Raw genomic sequence first — 21,575 nt, forward strand, 5'->3', positions numbered from 1 at the left:
AGATCCTCATCAGTTTTTAGCTGAGTTCTTGCAAATCTGTGACACAGTCAAGACTAATGGGGTTGACCCTGAGGTCTACAGACTGATGCTATTCCCTTTTGCTGTAAGAGACAGAGCTAGAACATGGTTGGATTCTCAACCTAAAGAAAGCCTGGACTCTTGGGAAAAGCTAGTCAATGCCTTCTTGGCAAAGTTCTTTCCACCTCAAAAATTGAGTAAGCTTAGAGTGGAAGTCCAAACCTTCAGACAGAAGGAAGGAGAATTCCTCTATGAAGCTTGGGAAAGATACAAACAATTGATCAGAAAGTGTCCCACTGATATGCTTTCTGAATGGAGCATCATAGGTATTTTCTATGATGGTCTCTCTGAACTGTCCAAGATGTCTTTGGATAGCTCTTCTGGAGGATCTCTTCATCTGAAGAAGACGCCTACTGAGGCTCAAGAACTGATTGAAATGGTTGCAAATAACCAATTCATGTACACTTCTGAAAGAAATCCTGTGAACAATGGGACTAGTCAGAAGAAAGGAGTTCTTGAGATTGACACTCTGAATGCCATTTTGGCTCAGAATAAGATATTGACCCAACAAGTCAATATGATTTCTCAAAGTCTGTCTGGAATGCAAAATGCACCAAGCAGTACTAAGGAAGCTTCATCTGAGGAAGAAGCTTATGATCCTGAGAACCCTTCAATAGAAGAGGTGAATTACATGGGAGAACCCTATGGAAACACCTATAATCCTTCATGGAGGAATAATCCAAATCTTTCATGGAAGGATCAACAGAGACCCCAACAAGGTTTCAATAACAATAATGGTGGAAGAAACAGGTTTAGCAATAGCAAGCCTTTTCCATCATCTTCTCAGCAACAGACAGAGAGTTCCAAGCAGAATAATTCTGACTTGGCAACCATGGTCTCTGATCTAATCAAAACCACTCAAAGTTTCATGACTGAAACAAGGTCTTCCATTAGGAATTTGGAAGGACAAGTGGGGCAGCTGAGCAAGAAAATTACTGAACTCCCTCCAAGTACTCTCCCAAGCAATACTGAAGAAAACCCAAAAGGAAAGTGCAAGGCCATCAACATGGCCGAATTCTGGGAGGAAGAAGAGGCAGTGAACGCCACTGAGGAAGGCCTCACTGGGCGTCCACTGACCTCCAATGAGTCCCCCAATGAGGAACCTTGGGAATCTGAGGCTCAAACTGAGACCATAGAGATTCCATTGGACTTACTTCTGCCATTCATGAGCTCTGATGAGTATTCTTCCTCTGAAGAGGATGAGTATGTCACTGAGGAGCAAGTTGCTAAATACCTTGGAGCAATCATGAAGTTAAATGACAAGTTATTTGGAAATGAGACTTGGGAGGACGAACCCCCTTTGCTCACCAAAGAACTGGATAACTTGTCTAGGCAGCAATTGCCTCAAAAGAGGCAGGATCCTGGGAAGTTTTCTATACCTTGTACCATAGGCACCATGACCTTCAAGAAGGCCTTGTGTGACTTAGGGTCAAGTGTAAACCTCATGCCCCTCTCTGTAATGGAGAAATTAGGGATCTTTGAGGTGCAAGCTGCAAAAATCTCACTAGAGATGGCAGACAACTCAAGAAAACAAGCCTATGGACTTGTAGAGGATGTTCTGGTAAAAGTTGAAGACCATTACATCCCTACTGATTTCATAATCCTAGAGACTGGGAAGTGCATGGATGAATCCATCATCCTTGGCAGACCCTTCCTAGCCACAGCAAAGGCTGTGATTGATAGAGGAGAGTTGATCATTCAAGTGAATGAAGAATCCTTGGTGTTTAAGGCCCAAGGATATCCCTCTGTCATCATGGAGAGGAAGCATGAAGAGCTTCTCTCAAAACAGAGCCAAACAGAGCCCCCACAGTCAAACTCTAAGTTTGGTGTTGGGAGGCCACAACCAAACTCTAAGTTTAGTGTTGAACCCCCACACTCAAACTCTAAGTTTGGTGTTGGGAGGTTCCAACACGGTTCTGAGCATTTCTGAGGCTCCATGAGAGTCCTCTGTCAAGCTAGTGACAATAAAGAAGCGCTTGTTGGGAGGCAACCCAATGTTTTATAATTAATTATTTTCTTTTGTTATTTTATCTTTTTTTGTAGGTTGATGATCATAAGAAGTCACAAAAACAATGAAAAAAGCAAAAACAGGAAGAAAAACAGCACACCCTGGAGGAAGATGCTGCTGGCGTTCAAACGCCAGTAAGCCTAGCAGTTAGGCGTTTAACGCCCAGTCTGGCACCCTTCTGGGCGTTTAACGCCAGAAAGGGGCACCAGACTGGCGTTAAACGCCAGTAAAGGGCAAGAACCTGGCGTTAAACGCCAGGAATGGGCACCAGCCCGGCGTTTAACGCCAGAATTGGCTCAAAACGTGGATTTTGATGCCATTTGGTGCAAGGATACCTTTTCCTTGACACCACAGGATCTGTGGACCCCACAGGACCCTACCATCACTCTCTCTCTTCTTCCCCCATTCACCAATCACCTCAACACCTCTTCCCCAAAAACCCCTCACCTATCAAATCCCATCTTTCTCTTCACCACTCACATCCATCCTTCATAAATCCCCACCAACCTCACCCTTCAAATTCAAACCACTTTCCCTCCCAAACCCACCCATCATGGCCGAACCCTTTACCCCCTCTCTCCTATATATACCCTTCTTCAACCCTTCATTTTCACACAACCTAAACACCACTTCTCCCCCTCTTTGGCCGAACACACCGCCATCTCCCTCTTCCTCATTTCTTCTTCTTCTAATCTCTTCTTTCTTCTTTTGCTCGAGGACGAGCAAACATTTTAAGTTTGGTGTGGTAAAAGCGTTGCTTTTTCGTTTTTCCATAACCATTATGGCATCCAAGGCCGGAGAAACCTCTAGAAAGAGGAAAGGGAAGGCAAAGGCTTCCACCTCCGAGTCATGGGAGATGGATAGATTTCTCTCAAGGGTGCATCAAGACCACTTCTATGAAGTTGTGGCCTTGAAGAAGGTGATCCCCGAGGTCCCTTTTTCACTCAAAAAGGGTGAATATCCGGAGATCCGCCATGAGATCCGAAGAAGAGGTTGGGAAGTTCTTACCAACCCCATTCAACAAGTCGGAATCTTGATGGTTCAAGAGTTCTATGCCAATGCATGGATCACCAAGAACCATGACCAAAGTGTGAACCCGAATCCAAAGAATTATCTTACTATGGTTCGGGGGAAATACTTGGATTTTAGTCCGGAGAGTGTGAGGGTGGCGTTCAACTTGCCTATGATGCAAGGAGATGAGCATCCTTACACTAGAAGGGTCAACTTTGATCAAAGGTTGGACCAAGTCCTCACAGTCATATGTGAAGAGGGCGCACAATGGAAGCAAGATTCAAGGGGAAAGCCGGTCCAATTGAGAAGGCATGACCTCAAGCCCGTGGCTAGAGGATGGTTAGAGTTCATACAACGCTCAATCATTCCCACTAGCAACCGGTCCGAAGTTACCATAGACCGGGCTATCATGATCCATAGCATCATGATTGGAGAAGAAATAGAGGTTCATGAGGTTATAGCCCAAGAACTCTATAAGGTGGCGGACAAGACCTCCACCTTGGCAAGGTTAGCCTTTCCTCATCTCATCTGTCACCTCTGTTATTCAGTTGGAGTTGACATAGAGGGAGATATTCCCATTGATGAGGACAAGCCCATCACCAAGAAAAGGATGGAGCACACAAGAGATCCCACTCATCATGAGATCCCTGAGATTCCTCAAGGGATGAATTTTCCTCCACAAAACTATTGGGAGCAACTAAACACCTCCCTAGGAGAATTGAGTTCCAACATGGGACAACTAAGGGTGGAGCATCAAGAACACTCCATTATCCTTCATGAGATTAGAGAAGATCAAAGAATCATGAGGGAGGAGCAACAAAGACAAGGAAGAGACATTGAGGAGCTCAAGCACTCCATAGGATCTTCAAGAGCAAGAAAGAGCCGCCATCACTAAGGTGGACCCGTTCTTTGATTTCCTTGTTCTTTATTCTTCTGTTTTTCGAATTTTATGCTTATGTTTATCCATGTTTGTGTCTTGTGATCATTAGTGTCTTAGTGTCTATGCCTTAAAGTTATGAATGTCCTATGAATCCATCACCTTTCTTGAATAAAAATGTGCTTAATTGAAAAAGGAAGAATTGCATGAATTTTGAATTTTATAACAGTTTAATTATTTTGATGTGGTGGCAATATTTTTGTTCTCTGAATGTATGCTTAAACAGTGCATGTATATCTTGAATTTGTGGTTCATGAATGTTGGCTCTTGAAAGAATGATGAAAAAGGAGACATGTTATTGAGGATCTGAAAAATCATTAAAATGATTCTTGAAGCAAGAAAAAGCTATTCAAAAAAAAAAAACTGAAAAAAAAAAGAGAAAAAGAAAACGAAAAAAAAATAGAGAAATAAGAGTTGTGATCCAAGGCAATAAGAGTGTGCTTAAGAACCCTGGACACCTCTAATTGGGGACTTTAGCAAAGCTGAGTCACAATCTGAAAAGGTTCACCCAATTATGTGTCTGTGGCATGTATGTATCCGGTGGTAATACTGGAAGACAGAGTGCTTTGGGCCACAGCCAAGACTCAATAAATAGCTATGTTCAAGAATCATCATACTTCACTAAGAGAATCATTAGCACTATCTGGACTCTGAGTTCCTAAAGAAGTCAACCATTCTGAATTTCAAAGGATAGAGTGAGATGCCAAAACTATTCAGAGGCAAAAAGTTAAAAGCTCCGCTCATCTAATTAATACTGATCTTCATAGATGTTTTTGGAATTCATTGCATATTCTCTTCTTTTCATCTTATTTGATTTTCAGTTGCTTGGGGACAAGCAACAATTTAAGTTTGGTGTTGTGATGAGCGGATAATTTGTATACTTTTTGGCATTGTTTTTAGTATGTTTTTGATATGATATAGTTAGTTTTTAGTATATTTTTATTAGTTTTTAGTTAAAAATCACTTTTCTGGACTTTACTATGAGTTTGTGTGTTTTTCTGTGATTTCAGGTATTTTCTAGCTGAAATTGAGGGACCTGAGCAAAAATCTGATTCAGAGACCAAAAAGGACTGCAGATGCTGTTGGATTCTGACCTCCCTGCACTCGAAGTGGATTTTCTGGAGCTACAGAAGCCCAATTGGCGCGCTCTCAACGGCGTTGGAAAGTAGACATCCTGGGCTTTCCAGAAATATATGATAGTCCATACTTTGCCCAAGATTTGATGGCCCAAACCGGCGTTCAAAGTCACCTCAAGAAATCCCAGCGTTAAACGCTGGAACTGGCACCCAAATGGGAGTTAAACGCCCAAACTGGCACTAAAGCTGGCGTTTAACTCCAAGAGGAGTCTCTACACGAAATTTGCTTCATTGCTCAGCCCAAGCACACACCAAGTGGGGCCGGAAGAGGATTTTTATGTCATTTACTCATTTCTGTACACCCTAGGCTACTAGTTCTCTATAAGTAGGACCTTTCACTATTGTATTTGAATCTTTGGATCTTTAAATCTTTTGATCACTTTAGATCTTAAGAGGACTTTGGTAGCTATCTTCATTTTATGCTATCTTAGATCATTGGGAGGCTGGCCATTCGGCCATGCCTAGACCTTATGCTTATGTATTTTCAACGGTGGAGCTTCTACACACCATAGATTAAGGTGTGGAGCTCTGCTGTACCTCGAGTATTAATGCAATTACTATTGTTCTTCCATTCAATTCCGCTTGTTCTTGTTCCAAGATATCACTTGTTCTTCAACTTGATGAAGGTGATGAGGTGATGATTGACGCCCATCACCATTCTCACTCATGAACAAAGTGACTGACAACCACTCTTGTTCTACAAGCATTTGAGGCTTGGTGAATATCTCTTGGATTCCTGATTGCACGATGCATGGTTGATCGCCTGACAACCGAGTGCTCGCCTGACAAACGAGCCAACCATTCCGTGAGATCAGAGTCTTCGTGGTATAGGCAGGACCTGATGGCGGCATTCAAGAGAATCCGGAAGGTCTAAACCTTGTATGTGGTATTCTGAGTAGGATTCAATGATTGAATGACTGTGACGTGCTTCAAACCTGTAACCTACTGGGCGTTAGTGACAGACACAAAAGAGTGATTCTATTCCGGTAGGGGAGGGAACCAAACCGGTGATTAGCCGCACTGTGACAGAGTGCATGAGCATTAGTTTTCACTGCGAGGATGGGAGGTAGCTGCTGACAACAGTGAAACCCTACACGAGCTTGCCATGGAAAGGAGTAAGAAGAATTGGATGAAGACAGTAGGAAAGCAGAGAGACGGAAGGGAAGGCATCTTCATGCGCTTATCTGAAGTTCCTACCAATGAATTACATAAGTATCACTATCTTTACCTTTGTGTTATTTTCGTTCATCACCATTATCATTTGAGTTTGCCTGACTAAGATTTACAAGATGACCATAGCTTGCTTCAATACTAACAATCTCCGTGGGATCGACCCTTACTCACGTAAGGTTTATTACTTGGACGACCCAGTGCACTTGCTGGTTAGTTGTGCGAAGTTGTGTAATGCCATGGTATTGAGCTACCACGTTTTTGGAGCCATTACCGGGGATTATGAGAGTTGTGAAAAAGTATTGTTCACAATTTCGCGCACCAGTTGCCTTTCTGTTTGCTTTAACTATACTTCCATATTCCTGTTAGCCATTCTTGTTTCCTGTAGTATTTCCTTGAATTCGGCTAGCTTCTTGGTTAGAAAGTCTAATTGCTGATTGATTTCATTAGCCTGATCCACAAGACTGAGTTCAGCAGTTACTGTTTTAGCTTCTTCTTTCATGGAAGGTCCACTGCTCAGGTACATATGCTGATTTCTGGCAACTGTATCAATAAGCTCTTGAGCTTCTTCAATTGTCTTTCTCATATGTATAGATCCACCAGCTGAGTGGTCTAGAGAAATCTGAGCTTTTTCTGTAAGCCCATAGTAGAAGATGTCTAATTGCACCCACTCTGAAAATATTTCAGAGGGGTATTTTTTTTAGCATCTCTCTGTATCTCTCTCAGGCATCATAAAGGGATTCATTATCTCCTTGTTTGAAGCCTTCGATGCTTAGCCTTAGCTGTGTCATCCGTTTTGGAGGGAAATAGTGATTCAGGAATTTTTCTGACAGTTGTTTCCATGTTTTTATGTTGTTCTTAGGCTGGTTATTTAACCACCTCTTAGCTTGATCTTTTACAGCAAATGGAAACAGTAATAATCTGTAGACATTCTGATCTACTTCTTTATCATGCACTGTGTCAGCAATTTGTAAAAATTGTGCCAGAAACTCTGTAGGTTCTTCATGTGGAAGACCAGAATACTGGTAGTTTTGCTGCACCATGATAATGAGCTGAGGATTCAACTCAAAGCTACTAACTCCAATGGAGGGTATACAGATACTACTCCCATATGAAGCAGTAGTGGGGTTAGCATATGACCCCAGAGTCCTCCTGGACTATTCATTCCCACTTAGTTCCATGATGGAATAAAGGAGATGATATGTATGTTGATATTATTTATTTTATAAAATAAAATAAAAAAACGAAATAAATAAAAGAAATTGAAAATATTTTAAAATTGAAATCTGAATTTTTTTTATATAAAATTTTCGAAAATGTAGTTCAAAATTAGTTAGAAAAGATATTTTTTTTTGAATTTTGAATTTTATGATGAAAGAGGAAAACACACAAAAGACACAAGACTTAAAATTTTTAGATCCAATGCTCCTTATTTTCGAAAATTTTGGAGGGAAAACACCAAGGAACACCAAACTTAAAAATTTTAAGATCAAAACACAGGAAAGACTCAAAAACACCTTGAAGATTCACAAGAACACCAAGAACAAAAGAAAGAACACCAAACTTAAAATTTTTAGAAAACCAAGACAAATTTTCGAAATTTAAAGAAAAATTAACAAGGAAACACCAAACTTAGAGTTTGGCACAAGATTCAATCAAAGAAAAATTATTTTTGAAAAAGATTCCAAAGAAGATACCCAATTATCAAGAACAACTACTAATACTCCAGCCAATTGGGCAGTAACTTCAATGTTGATTTTAAAGATGTATTATATTATGGATAAAAGTATAAATTTTTGAAAGTTAAAGTTTTGAAAAAGCACAAGAAAAACAAGAAAAGACACAAAACAAGAAAAACTCAAGATCAAATAAGAAAAATAAACAAGAACAACTTGAAGATCAATGAAGAACAAAGAACACAAGTTCGAAAATTTAAAGAAAAATATAAAATATGCAATTAACACCAAACTTAGAACAAGACACTAAACTCACGAAAATTAGCAATTAATTAAGAAAAATAATGTTTTTGAAAAGAAATTTTTGAAAAGAAACTATCCTATCAGGATTTAATGACTCTATAACAATAAAGATAAATTATTCCTAATCTAAGAAATAAAATAAACCTTTAGTTGTTCAAACTCGAACAATCCCCGGCAACGGCGCCAAAAACTTGGTGCACGAATTTGTAATCCGTACAACTAACCAGCAAGTGCACTGGGTCGTCCAAGTAATACCTTACGTGAGTAAGGGTCGATCCCACGGAGATTATTGGTTTGAAGCAAGCTATGTTTATTTTATTATTCTTAGTCAGGATATTAATTAAAATTATCAGTTGGAATTATTAGAAAAATAAAAGAGTGTGAAATAGTTACTTGTTGTGCAGTAATGGAGAATATGTTGGAGTTTTGGAGATGCTTTGTCTGATTTATTCCTGTAATGTAATATTCCACCCATGGAAAAGTGCAAAGTTCCCTCCATGGCAAGCTGTATGTAGGGTGTCACCGTTGTCAATGGCTACTTCCCATCCTCTCAGTGAAAATGGTCCAAATGCTCTGTCACAGCACGGCTAATCATCTGGCGGTCCTCAATCAGGTTGGAATAGAATCCAATGATTCTTTTGCGTCTGTCACTAACGCCCAGCCTTCAGGAGTTTGAAGCTCGTCATAGTCATTCAATCCCGGAATCCTACTCGGAATACCACGGACAATGTTTAGACTTTCCGGATTCTCATGAATGCTGCCATCAATCTAGCTTATACCACAAAGATTTTGATTAGAGAATCTAAGAGAAGCTCATTCAATCTGATGTAGAACGGAGGTGGTTGTCAGGCACACATTCATGGATTGAGGAAGGTGATGAGTGTCACGGATCATCACCTTCTTCATAATTAAGCGCGAATGAACATCTTAGATAGGAACACACACGTTTGAATGGAGAAATAGAAACAATTACATTAATTCATCGAGACACTGCAGAGCTCCTCACCCCCAACAATGGAGTTTAGAGACTCATGCCGTCAAAATGTATAAAATTCAGATCTAAAAATGTCATGAGGTACAAGATAAGTCTCTAAAAATTGTTCAAATAGTAAACTAGTAACCTAGGTTTGCAGAATATGAGTAAACTAAGATAATTGGTGCAGAAATCCACTTCTGGGGCCCACTTGGTGTGTGTTGGGGCTGAGACTAATGCTATCTACGAGCTGAGGCTTTTCTTGGAGTTGAACTCCAAGTTATAACGTCTTTTGGGCGTTCAACTCCGGATCATGACGTGTTTCTGGCGTTTAACTCCAGACAGCAGCATGTACTTGGCATTCAACGCCAAGTTACGTCATCTATCTTCGCGCAAAGTATGAACTATTATACATTGCTGGAAAGCCCTAGATGTCTAATTTCTAACACCGTTGAGAGCGCGCCAATTGGACTCCTGTAGCTCAAAAAAATCCATTCTGAGTGTAGAGAGGTCAGGATCCAACAACATCAGCAGTTCTTTTTTAGCCTAACTCAGATTTTTGCTTAGCTCCCTCAATTTCAGCCAGAAATTACCTGAAATCACAGAAAAACACACAAACTCATAGTAAAGTCCAGAAATATGATTTTTGCCTAAAAACTAATAATATTCTACTAAAAACTAATTAAAACATACTAAAATCTACATGAAATTACCCCCAAAAAAGCGTATAAAATATCCACTCATCAGATATCCTCCTAAACAAGCCATTATAGACAACACAGGTAGATATTGCATAATCTATTCGTACATGCTCCCAATGACAACAAAATTAGCAAATCAGTATCATAATTAAAATGACTCTGGGATAAAAGGAAAAATGCAAATTATATAGAAAATAACATACTCTGACTTGAAAGTAATGATTTGCCGCCTTAGGTTATCTTCCCGTGCTTCAACATAACAAAGCTTCCTTTCTGCAACACCAGTAAATCGGTTAAACTCTGCTTGCAAATACACCATACACCATTTAGAGTTTTCACTTGAAAATGCAATTCAATAGATAATTAAGTGAGGGGCGGAAGTTGATTTAGTGTAAGCAGTAACAAAACTATTCAACTCAGAGCTCTGTGATCTAACTTCCTAGAACTCTTAGGCTGAGAAGCTAAATATTCAAATTTGAACCACTTTAGTTACATGGTCCCTATATCAAAATTCAAACTTCAAATCATTCTATAAAAAGGCAAGAAGTAATAAATAATACGAATAAGCTCTACCATCGGAATCTACAAATAAACAAGCTTTACAATTAGCATACATTGAACATTAGACATGCACACAAATCAGCATTATTGTTCATGCTATATAATGAAGAGTAAACTATAGTTCAACACTTACAGGCAAGGCTTTTATATATTCCAATATAAGCTTAAAACTTCTCAAATCCTGTTTCGTTTCAGCATTTACTTCGACAGGCTTCTAAAACAATAATGAATATAAAATGAGCAATGGTTGAAAATATTGCCTACTTTGAAACAACAAAAATTAACATGGAAAAAAGACAGACCCGGAATAAAATAGAATTAAAAAAGAAAGGAGGGAAAGGTAGAAGCAATGGTACTCTAACATGGCACATAAATAAATATAGTAAACAAAAGCTATAACTTTACCTATTATGACTTAGAATTCAAAGCAGGTTAATAAAAAAAATGTAGAATCAATGGACCATAACTTCATTAGAAGGCAATGATTGTTACCCTACAAAATCCCACTTTTGTACTAATTCTTGCAAAATATAACTTGCTCTGACTTGGATCCGACAATGGACCAGCCTCGAGAATTAATACATAGGATCTTCCATTTCCACCAACAGAAAAAACCAGACCCTCATATCTAACATCGTGACAGATTTTGACTCATTATACATAAATCAAAATATAAGTTTATATCTTCAGAAATACAAAAACAAAGTAATTATTTATTCGGTCTCCAGTACCTGTCAAGAGTGGAACCTAGAGGTAGAGAAAGCTTTTTGGACAGTTCCACAAACCCTCCTCTAGTGAAGACATACCCTAAAAGTAACAACAAAAGAATATATATGGTCAAAACTCGAAGGAGAATTTTTGGAATCCCTATTTACACTAAAAATAGTAGTGTATGAATCTTCTCTTGTAAGCAATGCAGCCAACCAGAGATTTTCTCATACTTTCTCTTGGATCTTCAAATTGTATTACCTCACCACCTTCCCCTGAATTTGATTTTTCACCTAATCTGTTCATTGCGATTGCAATTACTTCATGAGTTTCTCTTGAAATAGCTCCAAGAGATATCCCACCAGTGCAGAACCGATGCACAATAGTTGAAGCAGGTTCAACCTTCCCTACAGGTATTGGAGCACGATCACTTTTGAACTCAAGAAGATCACGAAGAACCTGCAATAAAAAATAGAGATCTCAAATAACATTTTGGGTAATAAAATGCAAGATAAAGGCAGAAACTAGGATCTTTAAGACTCACATTCACAGGTCGGTTAGCCAAATGCTGCTCTCAAGATGTAAAACATCACATGCAACTACTATCATCATCAACATTAACCAGATAATCCAACAAAAGTGAATCAATAATCAAGCTGTAAAACATCACATGAAAAGACATATAATCACCAATAATTATCCTAGACCAATATGCATTCAACTAAAACAAGAATCAATGATCTTCCTACCCAGCTAAAACCAAGCCTACTTGCTAATTAGTTTACAGTCAGATGCATTCAACTAAATCAATTAAATAAGAATATCCTACTTTTTTTGAAGCTGAAAAATGAAGCTTTAAACAAGAATATGCTACTCTTAAAACTAAAAGTAAGGAAATGAAAATAGAAACCAAAAAAGAAAGATTCTACATGAGATAAAAATGATAGTATTTGATTGGAGAATAAGTCATGAGATCTTTAGAACATAACTAATGACCAATTTTGAATTGTGATCACCTTATCAATCCCACATTAGTATTCTTTTATTCTATCAAATCCAATCTTTTACCCAAACCATTCATGTAGCAAGCATGAACACAACTACTTTTACAAATGTAGCAAAACATGACTGAATATCTGATTATAGTTTCTACATATTAGCAAAGTAAAGGAGTTGTTACCTACAGATTTAGCTGAGAAATTATTGATGGGATTATGCATTCATAATAAATTAATAGCAGTATCACTGAATTCAAAGCATTGAAACTGATGGCAGCTTATGATATACTTTACGCTTTTTAGACTTAAATACTTGATCTTGGTAAACTGATGGTAGCTTATGATATACTTTACTCTTCAAAGCATTTCTGCCTTTTTGGGTTCAATGGATAAAGCAAAATCACTGTATAATAAGAACATCACTGTATAATATTAGGTTTAATCTAATATTTTCCAACTGATCCATCGCCAATGCCTAGCCTTTTCTGTTCTAGTGCAGCCACTTTGGCTTTGTTCCTGAATATTTGATAGAAATAATAATAAACACCCTGTATCATAAAATTGTCGTCATAATTAAAAAATGGGGAAATCTAAATCAAAACATTGAACAGGTGTCCAGAAAATATATTGCTGGAAAATATTAACCATTTTTTATAGAAAAGAGTTACATTAAAAATCATACAACATTAAAAAAAGAAGTCTTTATCAAAGTATTATCTCAGAGGTGATTCAGGTGAATAAGAAACTAGCTTCTTGCTATTTCCAAGTCATTCTCTCATTAAGCTTATTCAATTTCAACAAGAACAGTCTTCAAGCTTTACTTGAAACTCTTAACACTGGCAGCTATTATGGAAACGTCTCTCATTGTCCTCATAACTTTAGAATCCTGTATGCACCTTATTATGCCATCTATGGAAAACGAATATCCTTTTATCTAAAAATAAAATTAAAAAAAATATCAAAACAAAACTTACAGAGTATTGCCGCATGGCATATTCATTCTCCTCTCTACCTCAAAACTCAATGTTCATGCCTATAATAACACTTACCACGTTCTCTCTGAAGATGTCTATATTATAATTTACCTTCTGTTACACTCATCTCCGGTCACCGGCCTTTCTTGGAGGAGGAGATGAGCTTCCTAGCTTCAATTTTGTAGAGCTAAAATTTAAAATAGCTATCAGGTAATTTTTCACATGAAAGGGAAACTAAAAAAAATATAAAAAAAACACTTAGTTTCTCACAATCAATTCACTAGATACCTGGTTAGTGACACTGCTACAGAAATTTACTTGGACTCTTTCTCATTTACAGCCTCATGCGCCCCCTTCATATGCTCTAAAGCTGATCCAGCGGTACTTACACTACAGATATAAAAATAAGACACTAAGAATTTTGCTAAAGGAGGACTTGATCAAGAAACCATGGGCAAGCCACTAACCTTCGCTGCATGAGTAACTCCATACGGCAATGCTTTGCTGCAGAAGTTCAAACAAATGTGCAAACTATTAGTTCAAAATTGCCTTATATATATATATTTAAAAAATGTTTTAACATTTAACAAAATATCATGCAACTTTAATTTATTCATTACTAGTCATATTCTCTTTTTTTGAACTTGACTATCACAGTGTCTTCAATCAAGCTTTTCTGCTTTAATTAATTTTATATACTTTTTGTTTTGCTTTATATAATAGTTGGAACCATTAAACAATTGAGCCACAAAAGCAGAGTATGATAAATCTAGCTAAAACTGGCGTAGAAAAATTGAGCCCTAAAGTTTATCGGCGTAATTTAAATAATGCATACCTGAATCGGCGTAATTTAAACAACTGCTGGTAGATGCTGTGGTTTTCTTTGGAGCAGGAACCGATTGGGATTGGGTCGAATTCCATCAATTCACTTGCGACAGAGCGCGATAGAGCAGCGACGGTGACAGAGCAGCGACGGAAACAGAGCGTGATGACCTTGAGTCTGAAACGCCCGCGAGAAAAGTGATATACCGGAGAGATAGAGAGAGGTCGACGGCGAGACCAGCCGTGAGAGTGGTGAGACTCAGTGAGCTTGAGGGTGAGAGTGGCGAGAGAAGAGTGAAGAAACTCAAAAGAGGGTTAGGGGTTCTTCGTTGCGGTTAGGGGTTCTTTGACGGAGGCATTGCGAATGGAGCTCGAGAAAGAGGGGGTAGGGGTTCTTCGACGGAGGCATTGCAAATGGGGGGTAGATTAGGTTTAAGTTATTTGTGAATGGAGCCCGAGAAAAAGAGAGGTTAGATTAGCTTTAAGTTTTTTTTTTCCAGCGGAAAATTTTAAATTACAGACGAATTTTCCGTCTGTAACTATTTTCCACGAAAAAAATTAATTTTTCCGATAAAATTATAGACGGATTTTTTTTCCGTCTGTAATTTATGCTAATTCATTTTTTTTATTTTCCGACAAAAAATCCTTCTGAAATTCTGTCTGTATTTTCATAGGATAAAATCCGTCAGAAATATCTGTCTGTAATAACTAGTTTTCTAGTAGTGATTATATTTAATTAAGATTATATTTTAAGAGATTTTATATATAACTTAAGTAATTTCTTATTTATGATTTAAAATTTTAGTAGTTGAATAATAATAAAAATTTTATATGTTTTAAGTTGAATAATTAGATTTTTAATTTTATTTTATGATTATAAAGGAAATTAATTTTTATTATCTCTAATTATTGAATTGGAGTGTTTATTTAAAAATAAATTTTAAGTTGATAATCAAAAAGTATTTTTATAGATATTATTATTGATTTAAATTTGATTTTTAATTAATACTCTACCTAAATCCTAATTCCCAAATCAAAAGCCTAAATTCTCAAAACACAACCCTAACCCTAATATTTACTAACACCCACTGCATCAATGCCTCACCCACTACCCTCCCCTTCTAATAAGAAATTGATTGGACTTAGGGATTTTAATACAATAGATAAGGATTATTCAGTAAAGGGCACACCCAAAAGGACATTGCAGAAACATAAAAGGATAGATAAATGGGGGGGAGGAGATTTTTTCTATTAGACCTCTAAGAAATTTGTTCTTAGCAACCTAGGTTACTGGAAGGGTTTTCCTACTAGACCTCTAAGAAACTTGTTCTTAGCAACCTAGGCCACCGAAAGGATTTTCCCTACTAGACTTTTAAAGAACTTGTCCTTGACAACCTAGATCAGAGGGATGAAACTGAAAGGAACCACCACGTAGATCACCTTAGTGTTGGATCCTTCAATCTTTTTCATGAAATAAGCGAAGCAAATCACTTACCTCACTTAATTACAAAAAAAAAGAGCATAAAGCACTAAGAAAAATTTATTCATCAAAAGTTGTGTAAATTGTCTCATCAAAGGTGGTTAAATAGGTCCCTAACAAACTAACTAAAAGATAAGATAAGAAAATTTAATTTAAATCTCCTAAAGATAAGATAACTAATTTAAATCAGATTTGATCTTATTGGATTAGATTAGATTTGATTTGAATTTTAAAATCCTAAAGATATGATAACTAATTTAAATATGATTTGATCTTATTAGATTAGATCATATTTGATTTAAATTTCTTAAAAATACTACTAAGCAAATCAAAAGTAAATCAAATCTTTCAATAAACTCTAACAGTAAAACAATTTAAAATAAATGCTTAAAAAATTCAAAAATTAATAAAAATTATACCTCCCATTGAATTTGAAAAGCCTTATTGGACTTTTTGTTGTCCTGCCTTAGCCCAATGGAGGTTATGAGTTGTTGCCTTTCAACACCACTGTTTTTAAGACACTCTTAGTCTTCTTGATGTCCAAGACTGGCATGGTTTAATTCTTCTAGTATTTAAATCTTTGAAAGTGACGAGATTACCACTCCGCCCCTTAGCTCTAAAATGACAAAAATGTCCTCCTGACCACGTATCACCTTCCCAGATAGGGTACTGTAAGACCCAAAACCTTTGAAAAGTCTTTTTATGAGTAAGTCTCAAATCATATAGTTATTTATAGCCGTAATTTTAGAAATTATTTTATTAGAGATAATTAAGGCAATTTTTGATTTATTGGATTTGAGATAAGTTATGATAATTATCCAATTTTATAATTATTGGATTATTTTCTATATTTAAATTATAAATTTAGCAGTTATGAAATAATAGGGATTTTACATGATTTGGACTAGATAAGTAATATTTTAATATATTGATATTGCTATTTTGAAAAATAGAGAAATTAATTATATTATTTCTAATTACTTGATTTAGACATTTTATTAGAAATAATTTCTAAAATTGATGAGCAAATAGTACTTTCTATATACAATTAGTGTTGGATTTAATTTGGGTTTCAATTATTATATTATTCTTAATTTTAATTGAAATTACCAAATTACCCTTAACCCTAATTTTTGAAACTGAAACCCTAAACCTGAAAATCCTACCCGGTAACCCGTTGCTTTCCCTGAGTCCAGCAGCAGCAACACCTCCGCTTTTCCAAACCAAAGCGTAGCCACACCTTCACCCCTGCTTCATCGGCGTAACACAGCCTCAGTCCCTGATTCAGCACCGCAAAACCTCCTTACAGCCGCCACCCTTTCTTCTTCCCTTCAGCAAACCTGCAACACGACAACTTCAGAGAAGAAACAAAAATCAGAAAGGAAGGGAAACTTGGCACCGCCGAACAGAGAAGGAAGACAGAGAGAAGAGTTGCTCGCGCCGTCACCTGCTGCTGCGACCTAGCCGCGCCACCACCGCCCCGCAGAACAGTCGTCACGCCTACCCACTCACCACTGCCGTACGAGAAGCTTCATGGCATCTGCTGTCGAGCTCACAGATGGGAGAAACAGAGGCGACGCGAGGGAGAAAGGGAGCCATCGCGCTGTGCCGCTGCCAGCTCCGCCGCCACTGCTTCCATGTCTTCCAACGGCGCCGCCATCACCGCCGTGGATCGCGACCAAAGGGGAGCACGAGACCGAGAGAGAGGGAGTGAGACGTGGAGTCGGCGTCGCGCGGAGAGGGACTCGCCGCTGCCGCCGTGCACTGCCGTGTGCCATCACTGCTGTCTGAACAATAGCCGTCGCCCTGGGGTGTAGTCCGCCGCTGCCGCCAGTGGAGGTCATTGCTGTGGGACGGAGGTGAGAGAGAGAAGCAGGATAAATCCCCTCCACTTCTGGTGCCCTGGTCCGCCGCCACCACCGTCGGAATCCTTGGCAACCGCTCCTACCGTCGCTCCACTTGGGTTCGGGGTGAGCACGCTGTCGTTGCCTTTGGAAGCCACTGCTGGGGCAGGATGCTATGGTGGTTGCTAATGAAGCCGCCATTAATGGGGCTACTATGTTCAGTGAATTCTGCGAGTTTCAACTTTTTGGTAAGGGTTTTAAATTTATGGTTTCGGTCATTTTGAGTTTCGAGAAGGTTTTGATGCTACGCGGTTTTTATAGATGACCCACCGAAGCTTCTGGTCGCCGCCGGAGCTGTTGCCGGGGGCCGGTTCAAAATCGTAGCTGCCTCATTGTGTTATTTCGGTAAGAAATTATGTTTCGAAAAGCCTCGCGTTAGTGTTCTATTGTGTTCAGTTGATAAATATGAGTTTTGATAGTGTGGGGTCGAGTCCTGATTATTGTATATTGCAATTAGTGTTGCTATGGTTATTGTGAAAGTGGCTTGGAGCCGAGGTTTTGGTTGCCGGTGATTTCGAGTTGAGGCGGGAAAGACTTGATGAGTTATTTGGGTTATGGAATTGCGTTTTGAGGTAGGGGCACTTTCCAAAAACTATATTTTATGTATTGGAATTATTACATATGGATACTGATGTGAGATATTATGTATTTGGTGATTGTATCTGCCTTATGTATTATTTGATTGACTCGAATGATTATGGATGTTGGTTTGGCTGAATTGTTGTGCTTCTTTGTGAAATGTAATATTTTGAAGTTGATTCTTTAAAGATTTGAAATCTAAGTTTAATCCGTTGAGGATTAATTTGATTTGAGTTAATTATTTTGATGATTTGAGAAGTCGAATGCACCTTTGAATTCAGCCTGGTTTACTTTAATTGACTTGGTTTTGGACAAATGATTTGTTATTGAGCCGTTCCTTTAAAGCCTTGGAAATGAGTTAAATCGATTGATATTGAGTTAATTTTGAAATAGTATCCTTGAGATACGCCACTGAGGCGATTGTTGGATTTAGCATGCTTTGAATTGATTTCTGGTTTTGTGTTGTTAAAAAGGAACAAGGAACGGTTTAGTTGGGACCCGAACCGGGTGACAAAAGTCCAAGTTTTAGGGGAGGTGCTGCCGAAATTTCTATAAAATCTTAGTCTTGTTTGAAAGGTTATTTAAAAAGGGTTGGATTTGAGAAATTGTATTATTTGATTTATTAAGAGAATATTGATGTTTTCAAGCTTAATTTATTTAGTGAACTTTATGCCTTGAGTTCGACTTATTTAGAAATGAACTATTTTTACCGTTTGAATCACTGAAGGAAAGAATGATGCTCTAGTATTGATTTCAATATAAAAAGGAGCTTTTAGTGATTTCAAAGGAATCTAGACTTTTGATTGAGTAATTAAGTTTGAGGCATTTTGGAAGAGTTAGAAAAATGGGTTCCAAAAAGAAACCTGAAAGTGGTTTGATTCAAATGAACCGGTTCCGTTTCAAATGAGTTGATTTTTGGACCGGGTTGGAACTTGTGATTTTGTATGGCCGATTTTATAGTAAATTCAGTTTTATTTACTTGAACCGAGAATCTATGATTTTAAGAGTTTCAATGAATTTTAAGAAATTGATATAGGTTGACCTTCCCTAAAGACTTGGGACTCTGCCGAGAAACTTTTGTTATAAAATTCCATTTGTTGGATGGATGATTTTGAATACTTTGAAATAAATCCTTAACTTGCCATGGCTTTGGAAGTTTTGGAAAGAGAATGCCGAGAGTGGCTTTGTTTTAAAAAGAGAACTCACTTGAGTAAATTTGGCTTATGAGCCTGGGATGATTTGAGAAATGAGATCTTTAAAGCCAAGATTGAAAAGAGTTGAAATTTGATTTCAAAGTGAAATGGTTTGAGAAAAGTGAGTTATGGCTTAAATGCCGGTTTTATGAATTTGATGATGTTGAATGGTGAAATTATTGTTTTGTTATGGGCCGGAATGGCTGTGTATGATTATGAATATTGGCTGGTTCTGGATTGAACCGTGAGCCGAATGGCTGTGTGTGATATTGATTTATGGCTGATTGCCGAATAAGTTGTGGGCCGTATGGCTGATTATGAACTATGAATTTAAGCCGAAGGGCTGTATTTATTGATAAATTGGCTGGTTCTGGATTGAACCGTGAGCCGGATGGCTGAGATGGATGGTGATCCATGGTTGAGTACGAATGCATGTATGCAATTGAATGAATTGTGAATTTAAGCCGGATGGCTGAGATGAATGTTGTATGCGAGTATGCTTGTGTTTTCTCTATGGTTGTAAGGGTGATAGGGCACCGATACCCTCTAATGGCGACATGGCGCATATACCCTCTAATGGCGACAGGGCACAGATACCCTCTAATGGCGACAGGGCGCAGATACCCTCTAATGATAATAATGCGCAACAGAGATACTGTGTCCGGGTTAGCTACCGGACACGTCGGGTTGGCTTGGTAACCGACAGATGATATCATCAGCCACTAGGACAGGCATGCGTCATATGCATCTATGTGACATTGTTTGGGTGTGCATATTGTACATGGTTTGCCTTTGTGATTAACTGCTAATTGTTCTACTTGCTGTAACTGTTTGTTTGTGCTTGAACTCCCTATCTGTGTTTGCAACTGGGACTCTATTAGATTGTGGTGATTTGATTGATGGTTGGATTGCTTGGGCCTAGGGCCGTGGTTGGATTGAGATGGATCGACGGTTGGTTTCAGTTTTGTGTTTCTGGTTTGGAAAAATATGAAAGGCTATTTTGGTTCAGCATAGATAAACCTTTTGAAAGGCTTTTGATGTTTTTAAGAACTGAACAGTTCCTCTTTTGGAAAAGATTTCCGACTTTACTTTTATTGTAAACCGTTGTTTTTGAAAAGAGACATAAGACGATTATTAATCACTGGTAGATTTATCTTCACGTATCCTATTACAGTAATTCCCAAAAACCCTTACTGAGAACCCTTTCGAGAATGATGTTCTCACCCCCCTATATTTTTCTCCTTTCAGGATATGGGCGCAGAAGTCATGAAGAGTTTATTTAATTGTTGTTGAGATGCTCTGTATTGCTTTAGATTATTATTTTTGTACCCTCGCCTTTACCTTGATATATTCTGTAAGAGGGATAGGAATTGTATTGGGTAATGTTTGTAGTATTATTTATATATATGTATGTATATATATATATGGATGTACTCTTGATGAGCTTTTGTAAGTTGTATGGTATCTATGGATGTACGTTATCGAACGAAAGAAAATTTTAGAGCAGTATTGCGGTTTAAAGTTTTAAACAGGCTCATATTTTACTATTAAATAGTATAAGTGTCGTCGTAATGTCCGAGCTATCAGAGTTGCGCAGCCGGAAGCGTGAGCTTTGGTAGTTAGGGTGTTACAGGTACCGCGCCGACACCAGCCATTGTCGCGCCACCTCCGTTGCGCATCACCGCCGGTCACTACGACTGAGCCGCCATCGAAAGCAGAATCACGGAGAGAGGGCCATCAAGACACGAAGAGAGAGAGAGAGAGTCCGCAGAGAGAGGGAGGCCGTTCGCATCCAGTCGCCACCGCTTGAGGGAGACCGTTCGCGTCCAGCTCGACGTGGCCGTTGCATCGCCGTAATCGTGCGCCGCCATCAAGCTCGAAGCTACCACCATTGCACGAAACAAAGAGAGTGAGAGACGCGATGCAGGGGTGAGGGAGGAGTTATCGTCGCTGCTGACTCGCCGTAGAGCTCCATCGCCGTTAGATCCATCTCTGTTTCTGCTGCAATGGCCGCCGCCTTTGGAGGTGCTGCTGTGGTGGTGGTCGTGCCTTTGGTTGCCAGGAAGCATCGTCGGGGTTAGCCGTTGGGGCTGCGGTTACTCTGTTCTTGGTTTTTTCATGGTACAATAAGTCTTTTTGCTCTGAAAACCCATCTTTGTTACTGTTCTGTTATAGATTATTGAGTTTTATGTGACGTTAATGGCTTAGGGTTGAGCTATGATTCTTGCGTGCTGTGCTTAGAGGCTGTGACTGCTGCAAGGATGGTCAGATTTGACACCGCCGCTACAAAATCAGAGTTTTATGAGTTTTGTCAGCATAGTTAAGTTGTGATTGAAATAAGGGTGCTTGTCTTAAATTTATTC

At 38.4% G+C, this 21,575-nt stretch overlaps 1 non-coding gene across 1 annotated transcript; it reads right to left on the bottom strand.

The window, feature by feature from the left end:
- Positions 1–217: 217 nt before the first annotated feature.
- LOC112799067 (small nucleolar RNA R71) lies at positions 218–325 on the bottom strand. The gene has a single exon (XR_003200653.1). It is a non-coding gene; the product is annotated as a small nucleolar RNA R71 (small nucleolar RNA).
- Between the last annotated feature and the right edge of the window lie 21,250 nt (positions 326–21,575).

The sequence above is a fragment of the Arachis hypogaea genome, chromosome 4 (assembly GCF_003086295.3).
Source record: "Arachis hypogaea cultivar Tifrunner chromosome 4, arahy.Tifrunner.gnm2.J5K5, whole genome shotgun sequence".
In the NCBI taxonomy this organism is placed as follows: domain Eukaryota; kingdom Viridiplantae; phylum Streptophyta; class Magnoliopsida; order Fabales; family Fabaceae; genus Arachis; species Arachis hypogaea.